General features: G+C 42.8%; 1 pseudogene; it reads left to right on the top strand.

Annotated features, from left to right (window-relative positions):
* Positions 1-9,153: 9,153 nt before the first annotated feature.
* LOC102028016 lies at positions 9,154-16,571 on the top strand (annotated as a pseudogene).
* Positions 16,572-19,979: the final 3,408 nt, after the last annotated feature.

Raw genomic sequence — 19,979 nt, 5'->3', positions numbered from 1 at the left:
ACACACACACACACACACACACACTAGTGATCAGGACAGCAGTGCCCAAGGCTGTGCAAGTTCAGGAGAATCTAACAAGAGCTCCAGTCATATGCTTATCCCTGGCTGAGCATAAAGCCTTGCAGAGATGCACAGGAGACACGAGAAAATCCAGAAAATAAAAGCCAGAGCAGTCTTTTAAATTGTCTGAATTTTGAATGCATTCCAAGCCCCTCACCCATAGCCCCTTTTCTGGCAGTGTTGGGGATCAAACCCAAGGCCTTGTGTGTGCTAGGCAAGCACTCTACCGCTGAGCTACACTATAGTCCCACCCCCCCACCTCCATGAAGGTAGAACCCTCCTGCTTTGAGGTATTTAAGCATTGCCTCTGACCAATCATAGCTGCATCCCAAACTATGTTGACCCTGTTGAAACCCCAACCAAATCAGCAAATAAGTCTTGGGAATCAAAAGAGAAAAGGCCTGGGCAGAAATACCAGTGTCAACACGCTGTGTAGAAGACAACCTGCAGGATTAGTTCAGACAAGTCACTAAACAACACACTAAACATACACAAACACAATAGAACACATGTTCCCTGGGGCACATCAGACCACAATATCCATTTTAAACCCCCCCACACTAAAAAAGAAATGCAAATGAGCAGGAAAATGTGACCATATGTATTAGTTTATCTGTCTGTTTAGTGTCCATCTCCTCCACCACCACCACCACACACAGTGGCATAAACCACATCTATCTGTGTTCGCTGCTGTGTTCCCAGCACCTAGGACATGTATCTGTTAAGTGAATGTATGGTCCAGGCCAACCCTATGGATTAGAGGAGCCAGTTGTGTGAGATCGCTGGCTGCCTCAGAAAGAATCTCTTGGATACATAAGTACCCAGCACAATACATGGCACACAACAGATGCTTAATAAATGGTAGGTATGGGTTTTATGTCTCTCTGAGTTTTCTCCTCCTGCACATTCTTCTCTATCCAGAATCTAAGCAGTCTCCAGCTCTACCTAAATCTAGTGTTTAGGCCTTACTATGGCCTCCCTGGCCCTATGTGTCCATCCTGTCCAGCCTACAGTGAGACCGGCCTCCTTCCTCCCAAAGCTCATCTCAGGTAGCATTTCTACTAGCTGTCAGAGGACCCCAGGGATATTCTGTGGAAATGCTGGAGACAAGCCTGCAATGCAAACATAATGAAGCCTGGCAGGGTTCCCATTTCCTGAAAGGAGAGCTGTCATCTTTGTGGTTTGGGACTTTGGTGTACAAAGGAGAAACCAAAGTACAGAGCTAGATCAGCCCTCTTCCTTCAGGAGCCCAAGGAAAGAGGGGTGGTAAGTGGTGCCTACCTGGTCCCAGATGCAAAAAGAGGACAGAACAGGGGTCTGGGGGAGGGTAATGGGGCCCAAAGGGGTTCTTTCCATTCATCTATCTCATTCTCCTATTAATGGTGATTTGGGGATATAGCATCTGAACACAAGTGGGGCAGCTGTATGAGGCCTGTACCCCACATAGGAGGTAGCCAAATATATGTGTGCTTGCTTCAGCCTATATTGCTCCCACTGGCCTGGCTTCTGACTATTCACTCACCCTCCTTTTGTTACATTGCCTAGTCTGTGTCAAGCACAGAGCTGGGCGCTAAGGGTACAGTTATGAGATCTGCTATGCATGGCTGTGGTAGGCAAGCAAACTGACAGTTACAGGTATTAAGTCCAACAAGAAAGGCCTGGGGCATGAATGGATTGGTGAGTTAATGAATGGGCAAATCTGACCATTAGAGCATATCTCAGTCTACTCTCTTTGTTAGCCTCAGTTAGAGGATGTGACCAGTCTTCTCTCCACAGAGTGGTAGCAGTCAGGCCTAGGACTGAATTCACAAGGTCATGCCACTTCTTCTTAGGGTGCCTGGGGGACCTTCTAAAGCAGGCAGTTAGAGAAAGACACATTCTTAAATGGTCTCACCTTTGTATGAACCATAAGCAAATTTTCTTTTGATCAGTAAGACCTTTTCTTTTTAAAACTATCTTTCAGAAAAATATATTCTTTGATTGATTTGACAGATATTTACTGAGCACCCACTATGTGCTAGATGCCTGCATGGGTGCTTGAAATCTAGCAGTGAATAAAACAGACAAGATGTATGTTCTTGTGGAGCTTACATTCTAATGTGGGAAATGGACAAAATAAGTCAAGTTCTTGGGGGAGGAATCCAAAGTGGGAGGGAGACCAGTGATGTTTGGATGAAGGTTGCAGTTTTCCATTAGGTGGTTAGTGAGGCCTGAATAAGAAGGTGATGATTCTGTGCCCATATCTGGTTATCTGAGTAACCACTCTGCAGATAGCAGTATGTAATACAACAACCATTGTTCATTTCCTATCATCTTGTTTTGAAATCCTGTATCATTTTTATTGTTTTATGTTGTTTTGTTTATGTCTTTGTTTTTGTTACTTTGTTTTTGTTCTTCTCTCTTTAAAATTTAAAAAAAAAAAAAAAAAGAAGAAGAAGGTGATTCTTCTGTCAAGGACCGAGGAGGTGAGGCAATGAGCCCAGTGGCTATGGGGCAGGTGCTCCAGGCAGAGGTGAGAGTGCCATGGCCCTGAGCGACCAGCAGAGGGGGTAGAGAGATCAGAGGTGAGGGTGGGAAGGTAGGCAGGGCTGAGTAATAGAGGTCCTTCAAGGCCACATTGAGGAGCCTGCATTTGATTCTCTAAGGGTTGTGAAGCCATTAGAGGGTTTTGAGCAGACAAATGCTTTATTTTGTGCTGTCCCAGGGTTTCACTAACTGATGCACTGAGAATGTACTGCAGAGGCCCAAGGCCAGGAGCAGGACAGCAGTCACAGGCCATTGCAATACCATGTCCTGGCCAGAAGGGAAGGTGGAAGCCACAGAGATGGTGAGAAGTGGCTGGGTCCTGGGTCTGTTTTGAAGAGAACGAATAGAACAGATTGAACTCAAGTTATGAGAGAAGGAAGCAGGGAGCTGAAAGCGCTAAGGTATTCTGCTTGGCCGCCTGGAAAGATGGACGTGATATGCATGAATTAGGTGGGGAAAGGAGTGGGAAGAGTGGGGTTGGGGGAAGATCAGGAGTTCGGACTGAAACTTGATGAGCATGAAATGCCCAGTGGAGATATCAGGCAGGCGATGGAAGAAGTGAGCCTGAAGTCCTGGTGAGAATCCTGGCTGGAGATCTGCGTTCTTATTTTGAGGTCTTGGGCACGTGGGTGGTACTTAAAGCCATGTGACTATGAGCAGACAGAGACCTAGTGGAACAGGGACAAGAAGGGACTGAGCCCTGGGCCTACCAAAGTTCAGAGGCTGCATGGAGAGAACCATTGAGGTCAGAGAAAAGCTGGAAGTGAGATATCCTGGAAACCACTCAAAGAAAGGGATCAAAGGAAAAGGAAGTGACTGATTTCATCAAACTCAATGAGACGGTATGTATACAATGTTCAGACCAGGAAAAACACAAGGACATAGTGGGTTGGTGGTTGCAGGAAGCTGAGGATGAGGAGAAATGTGACTATTTAATGGGGTGATGAAAGCGCTTTGCAGCTTGATAGAGGTGGTAGCTGCCCAACATGGCGAATGTATTAAATGCCACTGAATCATACAATTTAAAATGGTTAATTCTATGTCATGTAAATTTCATCTCCACAGAAACAAATTCTATAGGAAGTCAGCCATGGTTACCATGGGAAATGATAGGCAAACGCAGCAGTGTGGAGTCGAGGCGGTCTGGACAAGAGTTATTTTGGGTGAATGTGGAGTAAAAACGTAGAGCAAATTCTTTTTTTTTTTTTTTTCCGGTACCGGGAATCGAACTCATGACCTTGCATTTGCCAGGTAGGCACTGTGCCACTGAGCTAAATCCCTAGCCCCTCCTAGAGTAAATTCAAGGAGGGACTGACCACATAGGTCTGATGCAAGGTCCTGGTTCTCACATATGTTTATTTCTCCCCAAAACAAAAGAGGTTGTTTTCTTGCTATCATCTTTGTTCTATAAATTTAGGGCTTGCCCATTGCATAAGTCACTTTCTTCATCAATAAGCATACCTGACATCCACAACTTAAGAGGGCAGGTTTATTTCAGCTCATGGTTTCAGACATTTTAGTCAATAGTTGGCAGACTCAAATGAAAAAGCAGCATGGTGCGAGGGCCTGGCAGAGGAAAGCTGCTCACATCATGGTGGCCAGGAAGCTGAGAGCAAAGGGAGGGACTGGGGACGGAGATAGAGCCTACCAGCTTCCACCCCCAGGGAGCCACCTCTAGCCAGGGCCCACCTCCTGACAGCACACTCCACCATGATGAATCCACTGATGAGCACAGGCTCCACGATCCGTCACCTTCCAAAAGCCCCACTTCTGAACACAGGAGGCTTTGGGGGACATTCAGATCTAAACCATAATCCCAGCTTCTGAAATCTGATTTTGACTTTGACTTTGGCAGATTTCTCATACTTTCTATTTTCTTGAAAGCTCCTCCATGCATTTAAAATGGTGATTTTAGAGCTGGGGATGTAGCTCAATGGTAGAGCACTCACCTAGCATGAGGCCCTGGATTCTACCAAAAGCACTTCAAACAACAATAACAACAACAGTAAATAAAATGATGGTATTATTGTTTGTTTCTGGATGTCTCCCTAAAGCCTCATGTAGTCATGGGGTGGGCTTCTAGATCATGATTGATTCACGGTCCATTGTTGAAATTATGGGTGTGAGTGCTATGCCTGTCCTGAGATCGGTAGCTTGCATACAATGTAAGGGAGGGAAAGAGGCTTGCTTGGTGTTTCTCCTTTTTGCTCTTGTTGCTTTTGCTGTTTTCTTCCACCATGAACACTTGCGTTCTGCCATGTGCCACTCTGCCTTGGAGCCAGCCAAGTATGGACTGAAATCTCCACAAACTGAGCTAAATAAGTCTTCCCTTCCTTAATTTTAGATATCAGGTGTTTTGTCTCAGCAATGAGAGAAAGGTAACTAAGACAGATGGTTTTGTCTAACTTTATAATTTTTGTCTGATGCATGTTTAGTGGTATCTCATTATGGATTTTAATATTTTTATATATATCAGGAATATGTGTGCATATATAAATAATATACAGTAATTCCCTGACTTACGAAGACATTCTGTTCCAGGAGGAGGTTTGTAAGTCAAATTCATTTGTAATCTGACAAAGTGAGTCTTATACAGTACACCTGTAAATCTTTTTTTTTTCCAGTACCGGGAATCAAACTCATGACTTTGCGCTTGCCAGGCAGGCGCTGTGCCACTGAGCTAAATCCCCAGGCCCCACACCTGTAAATCTTACACAATACACTTGGATGTTCACAACTTGAATGTCTGTAAGTTGGGGACTTACTATATTCAAGTATATAAAGTATATAACATATGTGTATATAAAATGCACTTAAATATGTAAATATACATTCTTACCTAGATTTTGTTTGGTTTTCTTGTTTTTGTTCTACTGAGAATTGAACCCAGGGCCTTCACACTGAGCTACATTCCAAGCCACCCCTCCTATCTTTTGTTTCTTTTGGCTGTTGTTGCTTTGTTATGTTTTAGTTTTTTTAGATAGGATCTTACTCTGTAGTCCAGGCTGATCTTGAACTTGTGGCAATCCTTCTGTCTCAGGTTCCTAAGTGCTGGATTACAGGGATGCACCCCCATGCCCATACCCCCAGCTTTTTTTTGAGAGAGAGTCTCACTAAGTTACTAAATTGCCCTGGGCTGAGCTCAAACTTGCAATCCTCGTTCCTCATCCTCCCAGAGTGTCAAGGTTACAGGTCTGTGCCACCAGGCCCAACTTGTTTTGTTATTTCTGAGCAGCAAAGGAACTTTAGTCTTGACCAAGAATAGAAGTGGGCAACAAAACTTTCAAATCAACTTCTCACCTCCTAGGGGTGAGAGAGAATTATAGATATTGGGGTGAGGGGTTACATTCTGGCAAAGACTTGTCTATATTTTGTCCATGTCCTGAGACCTTGTAGGAGGCTGAGTTTAAAAGTGGTAAGCTAATCTGGTAGAGGAAATTTCAAGCAGTCTAACACTTAAGCTGTAGCATGGGTACTGCTGACTGGTTTTAGCCAGATTTATACTAAGAATTGGGAGCAAAAAGTAGAGCAGAAAGATTTAAAAATTTTTCAGGTTGGCAAGAAAAGAATCATGTATAAAGTTGGGGCCACAAGAGATGTGTTTGCTAAAGAGATTAGTGCCATTAAGAAGAAACCAAATACTTGGTACCAGGACAAGAATAAAGATAAGGGAATCTCAGGAATCAGAAAAACCCCACCCATCACAGGCTCGAGGGTATAAAAGTGTAAAGTTGTTTGTAACACTTTGCTTTGAGAAGATCGCGCCAGGGTGCCCTACTCACTCAGGGATGCCTAAGGAGCCGTTTTCCAGTGTTCAGCCATCCAGGTACTTAGAGTCTACTGAAGCCACGGTTCAAGGGAGCATGGCTACTGCTCATGCTGAAGAGGGACTTAAAAAAAATCCCCTTCTAGTCCCCACACCCATAGCCCTATCTTGTTTTTCTGGTGCAAATAAGATTGACAACTATGTCCTGTGAATAGAGTGCATATCATCTTGTTATCTAAGGATTCATAAGGGTCTGTCTTTTTTCAAGGCTAAGTTATTAATTGCTTTGTCTTGCTTTTATACCCTCACTGCGCCCCACGCCAAAAAGCAACCTCCTCAGCCAAATGTATAAAACTAGAACCTTTCTTTTTTGTAATGCCCAGCACTTTGGGTGTGAGTTTGGCTGGGTCAATGTGCACCTAAACTCCTGGGAATAAACCCTCCTGTTATTTCCCATTTGTCTCTCTGATCTCTTGGATTCTGTAACAATGCTGGTAGCAGACCTTGGCTTCATCCACATGATGCTGCTTTTGCAGGCATATAGAATGCAAGACGCGTGGAGTCAAGGAGGCTTCCACCCACATTTCAGAGGAAGGCTAGAAATCTAAGCAGTGTGTCACAGGATCAGAATTCCTGCCCAGGTGCCCTGAAAGGACAATGCATGAACCTGTGAGAGGGAAGCCAAAGCTGCAGTGAAGACCCAGGAAGTTAGAGATTCCAGGAAAAGAGAATATCTGCTAAGGAAAGAGGCAGAATCGGTCCAAGAGAGGAGGCATGTGGCTGAAACCCACAAGACAATAGAGGCAGGGACATCCAAGCCCTCTGGAACTCACATCTCACCACCATATGCCCTCAGTGCTGGACACGGAGCTACAGAACTTAATGTTTGCTCTCATGGTTTTGGTCTTGTTTTGGTCATGTGATTAGTTTTGATTCCCTCCCCCCCATTCTTCTTTTTGGAGTAGGAAAGCTTACCCTGTGCCATAGTGTTTGGGGATTATTTTATTTGTTTTTTTTTTGTTGTTGTTTTTTTGTCAGTTTTACAGAGGATCACTTAGATTTGGGCTTGGACTTTTGAACAATGCTGAGACTTTAAGGCCATGATGGAGAACCTATGGCACATATGCTGCAGCAGGCACACAGGGTCCTCTCTGTCAGCACACAAGCCAAGTCACCATGCTGTTTTTTCTAAACAAAAACCTGCGTATTCAGTTTTAATTACAGTGCTAGTACTTGCAATAAATAAGTGGTTTTGGATTGCAATATGGGCACTTGGTATTTAAAAGGTTCCCCATCACCACTTTAGGGAAAGGAATTAGGGAATTTTTAGTTGAACACAGGATAGTTATATCATGTTAGGCAGCACTGTGACCTTGTTATTGTCACTACTTGGAGATTAAATATAGTTTAAGGATATGTTTGGGCTGGGTGTGGTGGTACATACCTATAATCCCTGCACTTAAGAGGCTGAGGCAGGAGGATTACTATGAGTTCCAGGCCAGCCTGGGCTATGTAGTGAATTCAAGGCCAGCCTGAACAATATAGTAGGACCTTGTGTCAAAAGGAGGAGAGGAAGGACAAGGAAAAGGTGAAGGAGGAGGAGGAGAAGAAGAAGAGGAGGAAGAAGGGGAAGAAGAAGGAGAAGGAAGGGGTAATGTGTTTGGTGTCAAGTTGACGTGGGGTGGACATACAGTGGTTAATCTTGATTGTCACCTTGACTGGCTTGAGAGATGCCTAGGAGACTCATAAAGCACACTCGTGGGTCTGTCTGGGTGGATCACGGGGCATAACTGGAGAACATATCTTACGGACTAATCTGGCTGCACAATGTAGCTTAGTTTCTCCTATTTGTAAACTTTATTGTACATGGAGTCCATCTACATTCTTTTTTCTCAATGGTAAAAGTAGCATTATATCATTTTGCTCAATAGTACAAGTAACATTATATCATTGTGAGGAAATCATTGTTCTATGTTATTCCATTATCTAATTATACTGCAATTTATGAGAGAGACAGAGAGACAAAATTGGAGACAGTGAGTCTGATCATTCTTGTAAGGCATTTCATTTTAAAGAAGTAGAAGAGAAAGGAGCAGTACCTGGAGGAGACAGCATAATCAAGACAGTTTTCTCCCTTTTCTTTTAGAAGAGAGCTCTTTGGAGAAAAGTACAAAAGAGAAAGAAAATTTGATGAAGATTGGTGGGACAGGTTGAAACAATACCTTGAGTGGATGGGAAAGGAAGGTACATTTGGAGCATTCTTAGAGGGAAGGGCCCAAGTTAGAACCCTGAACAATTCACCCATCCTAACAGGAGGGAAGGAAGGCAGACTAGACAAGCACAGATGCAGGTGGGGTAGGTGCATGAGTAGGCACCTATAGGTCTTCCCTTCTGATAGCTTCATTTATGTCAATAAAATAGGTGAGGAGGTCACCAACTAAAAGTGAAGACAGGAAGGAGGCTCTGGGTTTAAAGAAGGAGGAAGCAGGAAAGTGCTGCTTACCAGAATGGAAACACAGACGGAGGAGGGAGATGACAGATGGTTTCTGGGCTGCATCACGGCCAACTTGAGGTTGCTGGAGGTCACAAGTGTGCAGTGAGATGAGTCAGCTGGGTCCTGCACATCTTTTCCACAAGCAGGTGGAGCAATGGAAAGTCCAGTGCTAGTTAAGCGAAACAAAAACTTGTGAATGTGTCTGTGAGTTTTAAAGTGTGGGGTTTCATGGGTGTGAAGACATGAAGGACGCAGGGAATGCGAAACGTGGGCAAAATGGATCGTAGGATCTGCGAGGGAGTGCAAGCGCTGTTGGGGCTGGAGTCCTCAAGGGAAGGAAATACAAGGTAGGAGAAAGTGGTGGACAATGGGATGTGCCAGACGGGCTTTGGAGAGTTTGTGGCTCCTGGTGATGACGTGGTTGACTTAGGAGATGACGTGGAAATGCTGGGCTCAGCACATGAGAAGGACTAGCTGTGGGTATATTGGAATCACAAGGAATTGTGACACGCACTGTGTTGTGCAAAGTGACAACACACCAAGGGAATTGGCCCCTCAAGGAAAAAGGAGCTTTGCTTCAGTACCAGAAAAGACTAACAGTGAAGCCAGGCACGGCACAGTCCCGTCATCCTAGCACCCAGGAGGCTGAGGCAGGGTTATCGCCAAGAGTTCAAGGCCAACCCGGGCTACATAGTGAGTTCAAGGCCAGTCTGAACAATATGTGAGACCCCATCTCAAAAAAGAAACAAAATATAAATAAATAAGTAAATACATGAGAAAGACTGTAACCATGAGAAGTGGTGGTTGGTAAGATGGAAGAGCCAAAAAACTGATGTTTTTCAAGGAGGAAGCAGGGAGGAAATGAAGACTTTGAAGCTTAGTGGGAAAGCAGAAGCCTCAGCCAAGTTTGGGGGAAATGCAGGTGTCTGCTGGGCCCTGTCACCACTCCCTGTGCCTGCTGCCCACAGGCTTTTTTGGAGAGACAAGTGAGATACTGCTGGGCAAGTGTTCAGAGAACAGAGAATTTTGAACATGCTGGGGCATCATAATTTTGGCCGAGGAGCTACTGACAAGGCCTCAAGCAAGTAAGGAGCAATTTGCTCTCTAGAAAGGATCCAGTTTCACCTCCCTCGGAGCGTGATGACAAAGCTGGTTTGTAAAATTGCATGGAAGTGTGTGTGGAGTTATGGTATAACCATGTAAATTAAAATATTTCAAGTGACTTTAAAGCAAAGGAGGTTTTTTGTTTTGCTTTGTTTTCTATGTCTTTTTGAGACAGTGTCTCACTATGCAGTTCAGGCTGGCCTTGAACTCACTTTGTATCCCAGGCTGGTCTGGAACTTGTAACGATTCTCCTGCTTCAGCCTCCCAAGTGCTGGGATTACAAGCGTGCATCACCACGCCTGGTGAAGGAGGTTGGCTGTACATGCCCATAGAAATATATTTGGGAGACAAAAAATGCTTCAAGAAAACTTAACAGCTTTCAGTAATGCCCAGCAATTCCACTCCTACATGTATCCTCAAGAGTAATGAAAACATATGTCCACACAAAAACTTGTACAGGAATGCTCAAAGCAACATCATCTATAATAGCCAACCAGTGGTAATAATTCAATGTCCCTCAACTGATGAATAAATTTTTAAAATGTGGTATTGCCATATAACTGCATACTATTCAGGTATAACAAAGAATGAAGTGATGATACGTAATACTACATGGATAGAAAACATGCTAAATGCTTCAAGAAGTTAGGACACATTTTGCATAATTCCGTTATATGAAGTATACAGAATGAGCAAATCCGCAGACATTGTCTTTGTCTGTTTAAGTTGCTACAGTGTGGATGAGTTATAAAAAATAGAAATGTATTCTAAAGGCCAGGAAGTCCAAGATCATGGCCCCAGGAGGTTCAGTGACTGGAGAAGGCCTGTTCTCTGCTTCAAAAGTGGTCTCTTTGCATGTTGCGTGGTAGAAGGAGTGAGGCAGTTTCCTTTGATCTCACACATCCAGTTAGGGTCTCACTCTGTAGCCCAGGCTGGCTGTGAGCTCCCAGCCCTGCCTGGACTTTTTGGTGCTGAGAATATAGGCATATTTCACTGTGCTCAACTCCATTCAATCTCTTCTATAAGGGCACGAATCTATGAGTTTGGGGAGGGCACCGATATGGACACCAGAACAGAGATAGTAAGTATATCAGCGGTTTCAAGGGAGGAGAGTAGAATATAATGATGAGTGGCTGCTAAGAGGTATAGGGTTTATTTCAGAAAATTGACTCAAATGGAAAAAAGAAAAAGCAAGAAAAAATTGAGGATAGCAGTAATGACCCACTTGCCCTCCCTGAGAACAAAGTTCAATAATGAGAATCTTTGTTATAGACTCAAGTTCTGAGCCAGACAAGAACAAAAAATTGAGGAAATCTGAGAAATGACTGCATTTGTATGACATTAAGTAATTATGGTTGTTTATTAACTGTCATAAAAGGTTTAAGAATGTGTTTTTACAAAGAATACCCTTGTGATGTTGGAATAGCTCTGTGTTTGATTGTAGTGATGGTTTCACAGATTTATATATGATACTGTTGCATAGAAACACACACACACACACACACACACACACACACACACAGACGGACGCATGCACGAACTGGTGGAATCTGAATAAAGCTTGTAGTCTAATTAGTAGCACTGTACCAATGCCAGTTCCCTGGTTTGGGTATTGTACTATAGTGGTGTAAGATGGTTCTACTGGGAGAAGCTGGGTGAAGGATATACTAGATCTCTTTGTATGCTTGTTTTTGCAACTTTCTTGAGTCCATAATAAAATAAAAAAATTTAAAAGAATATGTAGTAGTTAGTTTTTCCAAACAAATACCAAACACATCTATAAAGAGTAGAGGTTTATTTTGGCTCACAGACTTGGAGGTTGCTGTCCATGAACAGTTGGCCCTGTTGCTTTGGGTCTCTGGTAAGGTAGCACCATGTGATGGAACAAAAGCACAGACTGTACACCATGAGCTAGGAAGCAAAGACAAAAAGAGAGGGGTGGGGCCTCGCAACCCTCATTAGCATGCCCCCCCCAATGACCTAAAGACTCCCACTGGGCCTGACTTCTTAATCCACCACCTCCGGTGATGCCACTCTGGGAACCAAGCCTAACATTTGGGTCTTTGTGGGATAGTCTAGACAAAGACTGTGGCAGTGCCCTTATCTTTTAGAGATACATATTGGCATATTTATGTCAGTGTATTAGTTTTCTATTAGTGTACAATGAGCTATAAAAACAGTGACTTGTGGGACTTCTGAGAAAATGGTGGAGTGGCAAATAACCAGCTCAGGCTTTCTAAGATTTGGAATCCAGACACTGGAAAATAACAGCTTGTGGAAGAAAAGAAGAGAGGAGGTGGATCCTTGGGACCCAGGAAGGATCTGATGGGAAAATTGGAGCCTGCAGAAAAACTGAAGAGGCAGAATACAACATGGAAAAAAAGGAATTGGCAGTCTGCACTTTCTCCCCAGCTCCTGGCTTGTGGCTCAGGAGAAAGGAAGAGCCAATACACACAGATAAAGTGAAAGCGAGGGACTCCACGGGCCTTCAGGGAGAAACCGCACTGGTAGATGCTGTTGCTGTAATAGTTGGTGAGTGACTCCTGTCCAAGTGCCTGCATATCCTGTGAAGGGAGTGGTTGGACGCCATTCCAGGGTAGGGTCAACTGAACCCAGGACTGAGAGCAGCCACAGGTCAGCTTCATCTCAGGACTCACAGGGTCACATGCCCACAGTAATTGGGTGAGAGACAGCCACAGAAGAAACATGTGGTCAGGGAGCTGCAGCCAGGCTGGCAAGAGAACCCAGAGAGGGTTTAGAGGACTCAGGTTCTATCATCACAACCAAAGGCCAGGCTGGCCTAAATCATTTTGGATTTGAAAGTCACAGAATTGGTGCCCTTCTCACCCTAATCCTATTCCCTGCTGGTGACTGCTTCTAGCACAGATCTAAGATCTGACTGCTTTTTTTATCTACCAGTCTGAGCAGGATATATCTTGAATTGGACACTTCCCAAAACTGTAGATCCTGGAAGAAAAACACATATCTGAAATCAGAGAAAAAAAATTTTTTCATTGTATTTTTGTGAGTTTGTGTGCTGTTGTTAGTTTTTGTTTTGTTTCTTTCTTTTCCTCTTTTCTTCTTTACTAGCTTCCGGGGGCTTGAGACATCTGCCTTTGTTCTTCTGCCTTGGTTTTTTATCTCTTTTTTATTCTTTATTTTTTCTCTTCTCCCTTTTAATTTTTCTCCCTTTTATTATTTCTCCTTTATTTTTACTCTCTATATAATTTCTCTTTTTTGCCTTCTTTTTCTTCTTTTATTTCTCACCAATTTTTTCTTACCTTTTCCTCATTCTGTAAACGTTCTTCTGCTCCCCAGTAAGATCCTTTGTATCGCTTTTCTCTTTCTTCTCATATCATAGAGTTAAGGGTACCAAAGTTTTCCTCTTACATTTCCCCATTACCAAACTCTATACTTTAGTAGTGGAACCATAAAGCTTTGTTAATCGTTTGATAGTTAACTCTGTAAAGTGACTGTTGAATTCTTTTCTACTATTAGCAGAGATAAAACTGTTACATTTAGTACATAGTAGCTGTAACATTAGACAGCCTAGCCTAGCACCTCAGGGTCATCCTTAACCTTTCGCCGCAAGGTCTTTGGTTCTGACCTTCCAGGCACATCCAGGTCCAGTCAGTCCACACAACCTACAGAGTTGCATCCCTCCTCCAAGCCACCATCATCTTGCTTTGGCTTTTGGAATAGCTTTGTTGCTACCTTGAGTCTCCTTTGTTCCTGTGCTTTATTCCTCACAGAGCAACCAAAGTGTTGCAGCAAATGCCCTTATTTAATTGAGTCACCAGTGGAGGCCAGATGCAGAGACAAGCAAGTTTATTGGGGGCCAGCAGTGGGCACCCAGTACATGACTGAGCACTGACCCTGAAGAGCAGAAGGGGAGAATAATTATACGGTTCTAGTTCTGGGTCTAGTTCAGGTCTATGGGGGTGAAGCTGATATGATTTAGTGCAGCTATAGAAATACTACAGAGCATGGGTTTAGCTTGCGACAAAGGAACAAAGGTGTTTGATATTTTACATAGGGGAGAAGCAGTCTTATGACAGAGCATGGGGTGGTATGGGGTTAGGTAACTATTACAACATTTACAAGAAACAAACTTAAGGAAACAGAAACTTAAGCTTTAAAATGGCACTAGAATGCAAAATGACATTGGTTTAGTTTTCTTTCCCATATCAAGAGTAACTTTGACAGTGCAGTTTTGCCTAAAACAAGCTGGATGTGGTGGTGTACACCTATATCCCAGCACTTTGGGTGGCTGAGACAGGAAGATCCCAGGTTCAAGCCCAACCTGGGCAAATTAGTAATTTCACAAGACCTTGTATCAAAAAATTTCTGCTGAAAATCATCTCAAAAAAAGTATGGGCAGCAGAACTGACCAATGTGAGGACAGAATTTTGGAATTAGAAGATGACAAGGCGAGCTGGACATGGTGGTACATGCCTGTAAATCCCAGCACATGGAAGGCTGAGGCAGGAGAATCACTGTGAGTTTGAGATCAGCCTGGACTACATAGTAAGTTCAAGGCCAACATGCACTACAAAGCTAGACTCTGTCTCAAGACAAAACAAAACAAAACAAAACAAAACAAAACAAAACAAAACAATGATGCCTCCTAAGACTAGTTACTCAAAGACACCTTAAAAACAAGGGAAAATGAAAAATGGATTGATCAACTGCTAGATGATGCAAAGAAGACTAATTAAGAATAATTGGAATAAATGAGAAAAATCAGAAGACAACACAAATGGCATTAAAAAACACCTGTTCACAGAAATAATGGGAGAAAACTTACCAAATACAGCAAGGAAAGAAATAAATATACAGATAAGGGAGGTACATAGAACCCCAAATAGCCATGACCAAAAGAGAAACTCTCTGTGCCACTTTATGCTCAAACTAGCAAAAGTCCATCACAGGGACAAAATCTTAAATGCTGTTAGGAAAGGAAATGAGTCAGATAAAGGTAATGATTACAATGAATGTAATCATTAGGTACTGCAAACAGGTACTAGTAAAAATTAAAAATTAACAAAAAATAGTGATAACATAATAATAAATATGTATTATCTGCTGAAGTTTCTGTGGGTTGGGAGGCTGGCTACCACAGTTTGCCATCTGGCCCACAATTATTCAGTCCTTCTAACATGAGAAACACACTTATCACCTCCCAAGGTCTTTATATATCTCATCCCATTACAGCATTATTTCAAAGTGCAGAAAGTCACCATCTAAATCATACTGAGGCTTCTCTTGTAGTTATTCTTGATCTGAAAATCTATGAACTGAAATGCCAAATCATCTACACTATCCCCCATAGTTTAGTATAATATAGTGTAGCATAGCATAGCATAGCATAGCATAGCATAACATAGCATAGCATAGCATAGCATAGCATTGTATAATTGATATAGGAGCCTCCTGTTCAAAAATGGGGGAGTTCAAGGTACACAGGAGTCCCTGGTCCATAACAAAGGGTTCTGAAATTCAGTAGGACTCATACTGTTAGTTTACTTGATTAGGACATAAGGACTGAGAAGACACACTATAATTCTTGGTTTTACCTGCTAAATTATCTTTTCTTTTCCATGAAAGGTAGCCTGGAAAGAAGATGCCACCATGGAGTTGGGTGAGCTGCTTCACAAGTTGGAGTACATCCAGAGGGCATCTGGAAACAAAGTTAGTCATCATTTGGTGTTTTGTGGAAGCCAGAACATCATTCTCAATGGCAAGACCATCATAATGAGCAATTATATTACCCAAGAAGATCTGGCAAATGTAAGTGTTGGATGGCATTGTGTTGTGAAAAGCCATCATGTTATAAGGCCACCATTCAAGAAATTCAGCAAAGGTGTCACATTCTTTCTTTTACTTACCAGGGATCATATTTTTAATTGAGGAAGATCTGTGGGCAATGCTGCTCAGATTGGTGGTTCTTAGGTTGGCAAGAACTAGTACTGTGTACTGATATGTGCTGAAAGACTGCTTCAAAACTTGTGACAATATAGTACTGTGGGAGATTAGTTAAGGAGAACTGAAGCCTAATTGGCCTCTGTGAGCATAAAGGAGAAAAGCAGCACACAGTGATGATGGCATGTTGCCGATTCTAGGGAAAAGTTAATACAGTTGAGATCAGGTTGTGTATCTGGACATGTACTAATGGATAGTGAAAGACAGATGAATCTTGTGTTACTTTAATTGCTTGTACCTGTGTTTGAATGAATCAAAGCAGGACAAACCAGATGGTCAGGGCTCTTCTGCCTACTAGATAATATAGTGCTGCTAGCATGTTAAACTGACTCTGTGTCTGTATGTCTTTCATTCTCACTTGGGTCAGGTTGACAAACTAGCAGGACTAGGTCCCTACAAGTGGCACTTGGTGTGGGGAAGACCAGAGTGGGTTGGTTCCCCACAGGTGGCACCTGGGTAGGGACATGGGACTGGCATAGACTGGTTTGCTATACAGTGTTACCTCCAAAAACTGTGTTCACTGTCTTCTCAGGCTGCCCAGGACTCTGCTCAGGGGAGCTCTGGGAGTGTATTCAGTAGCTGATGATTGACATCACCCAGAGCTGGTAATAGAAGTTTTTGCCTCTGACACAAATCTAGTATCTCTACCTCAAGTCTTGAATTTGCTTGAGCTCTAAGATGAACTCAGGAGGAAAGTGAGTGGCCAGTGTCTGAAAGAGCTGTGTCTTTGACAGTTTCCACCCTCTTTTCCTTTTTAATTTAGAAATGTGATGTAGCTCAGTGGCACAGTACTTGCCTGGCAAGCACAAAGTCCTGATTTTGATTCCCAGTACCTACCCCCCACACACAAAAAGAAAAGAAATGTTCAACCCTTTAAGGCTCTGAACGCTTAAGGATTTAATAAGAGAACATCTGGAAGAGCTGTCTTCATATTCTGTGCTTGCACCTTATCTATTAACAGCTACGGTGTATCATTTTCTGTTCCCGGCACTCCAGCCCCTTGGTCCCACAGATGGCTGGAGCTGCCCTGAAATGGGCCTGCAGAGCACGGAAGGCATGTGGCCGGTGTGCTGCTCATAGCCACACAGTACTTCCACTGTGTACCCCTCACGCAGATAGCACTCAGCTCTCTCCTGATGCTGCTGATGTGTTTGGCCAGTGGCCACAATTGCTCATAATTCTGGTGAAAAATATTTATGGCTTCAGAATCCAAATTCCTGTTGGCTACTAAAACTGAAGGGAAGGGTGGTTAGTGTTTCTCATCTTCCCAAGTGATCTCAGCTGTCCCAAGGTAGTTAATAAAAGACTTTCCAGCATTCTTTTTCAGGGCTTTTGGCTTTCACTAAAAGAGGACCTCAGCATCCCAGATTCTGCATTTGTGAAGTTTCAGTTCTGAGTCTCCCCTGTGGCTAGATTAGTCAGCTAGTCATTCCTTGGCTCAAAGTATTTGTCTTATGTCACTGAAGGGGAAGCATTTATGAATACTTATTCTCTGGTCTAGAGCCATTCAGCCCATCCTGAATTTGCCAAAACCCCGTGGTGCAGATCAAAATCTCTGTGCTTGAGTCCAATCACATACACATACAAGGGCCTCTTGAAATTGTCTTGTAGGCACAGAGGCTGAAGAACGAGTGATGTTGTCCATGCTCTTCTTGCTGTTGTCCATGCTCTTCTTGCTATTTCCTCTGGCTGATAGCACACTTACTTCTTCCTGCTTCTGCTCTGACCTCTTGGTTTAGAGGGGAGATTTAAGAGTGAGGGGCTGAGAAGATTGGCCTGCTTAGTGCTCCAGTCTTCTGTAAGTGAATAAAGCAAAACAGTTTAGCCTCGAAGGTTAGCGCTTAACAGGAGTCATCTTGATTTAACACCTAGGTGCGGGGTTTGCAGAAACAGCTGAGCGTAATCATTGGCACTAGTTTAGTTTAAAACTCTTTTCTGGCTTGTCTTTTTTATGTTTGTCCATTAAAAGATTGACACATGGAGAAAAGAAGACAGTCTGTTGTTTCTACTGGGTAGTTTTCTTAGATTTCTTTCTGCCTATTGGACTGGGGGAGTCCTAAGTATTTCTTAATTTTGTACTCTCTTACTCCTATCAAACCAAAGTGGTGGTGTTTTTCTAATACAGTTCTCTAAAATTTGAGAGGTCTGTTATGAATTATATTGCCATTTACCTGACTAGATGTGTCAACACTTAGAACTCTCTGAGATAAACTCTTTTCTGTTGGCTTCACCACAGCAGCCTAAGAACAATGCTCTTCAGATTCACAAATGCCCTATTGTTTCAGCGGTTATCTGAGCCTTGGGTTTTTTTTTTTTTTCAGTGTGGTAACAAAAGGTTTATAGTCCATTCTTGATTTCATTTGTTAAAGCCACATTGTCCTAGTTGTGCTCTGATTTTTGCCTGAAAGACATTTCTTAATTTTAGCATTTCTTTCTATCTAGATAGGTGGGGAATTTTCAAACCTTGGCAACTTTATGTTTAGAATGAATTCTTTAGTTTGTATCTCTTCACTTGCATTGTAATATATGCAGCAGGATGAAATCAGGTGACACACTCAACCCTCTCCTGATTATCTCTTCACTCAGATCACCCTGTTGGTTAGGTAGCTTTTCTAGCATCCGTGTTACTGTGGGTGACAGTGTTCCTAAATTTTTGACTATTATATACCAAGAACCTACTTTCTTCTAGTTTCTGATATTTTCTTTTAAATCATGGGTGTCTAACCTTTTGGCTTGCCTGGGCCACACAGTGAAAAGAAGCTGTCCTAGGCTGCACATAAAATATGTAATATAGATAATGTATATAAATAGCATGCTTTCTTTGTTTTTAATTTTTAAAAAAAAATTTTATAAAATAACACAATAAACTCAAATTTAATAATTCAATAAGAGAACTCACATGTCCGCTTAATAACAATTAACACCTGTCTTCATAGGCATGCACACGTGTCAGTAGGTTGAAATACTATTACCTGCCATTGCTGCATTTTACTCACTGTGCTGGACTGGCAACTGGTCATCAACTTGTAACACCCAGCTGAACTGAATCAGCTTGGTGCTGTGCATGGAAGACCCACCTGGGGTTGGTTGCCAACCAAATGAAAAGGAAGACTGGAAAAGAAGAAGAGCTTCTGTTAGGGAGGTGTTGGCTCACTTGGGGCTGTTGTTTCTCGTGGAGGAACTTGTTACTCTGGCTTTCCTAATGTGAACTCGGCTGTTCTCATTGTTGAAGGAGCTCAGGATCTTGTTGTTGCTGAGAATGTCTGCTGTTCACTTTGAGGGAGCTCTGGTCCTTACTTTGAGCATCATTTCCTGGTTCCATTGCGGATCCCTCAACCTGCTGGCACAGATCCTTCATCCCACTGGCACAGACTTTCTAGCTTCCACCACTCATCTTTGGGCCTTCCCAGTGCAAATCCATGAAATGGACTTGCATGAGGTCTTGTAATGGGCTGTAGGTCTTCAGGACGTTGCCATAGGATCCAGGCCCTTAGCTGGATTCTTGTCTCTAGTATGTGGATAGATTTCCTGCACTCTCTTTGTATATGACTCTTTGGATGACTATTATAAAATAATCCTATAAATTATGTGTCCTGTATTAAGTTGTTCCCCTTGCAAACCCTGATTACAGTATTTGCCAAGTCACGGAAGCACTCCTAGGGTCTGATACATGCAGGTTTGGATTGGAGTGACTGCAAGACGGGTGCAGGAGGTGGGTTAGCACTGCAGTGCACCATCTGCCTGCAGTGTTGTAGCATATGCAGTCTGCACCTGAGCACAGTACAATTGAGTCATGATAAAAATTGCAAGCTGGGCTTGGTGGTACAGTCCTGTAATCGTAGTATTCTGGGAGGCTGAGAAAGGAGGATCGCAAGTTTAAGTGTGGGCCACTTAGCAATTTAAAAAGACCTTTTCTTAAAAGAAATTAAAAAAAAAAACCCGAAAAGCTGAGGATGTAGCTCAGTAGGAAGGCCTTGGATTCAGTCCCTAGTACCACCACAATGTACACATAAAACAAGAAAATCTAAGAATCACATAATAATGTTA

The sequence above is a fragment of the Chinchilla lanigera genome, unplaced genomic scaffold, assembly GCF_000276665.1.
Source record: "Chinchilla lanigera isolate Chin_1 unplaced genomic scaffold, ChiLan1.0 scaffold00037, whole genome shotgun sequence".
NCBI lineage: Eukaryota > Metazoa > Chordata > Mammalia > Rodentia > Chinchillidae > Chinchilla > Chinchilla lanigera.
Note: the sequence above shows the minus strand (reverse complement) of the source record. Positions and strands in the feature narration are given on the sequence as shown.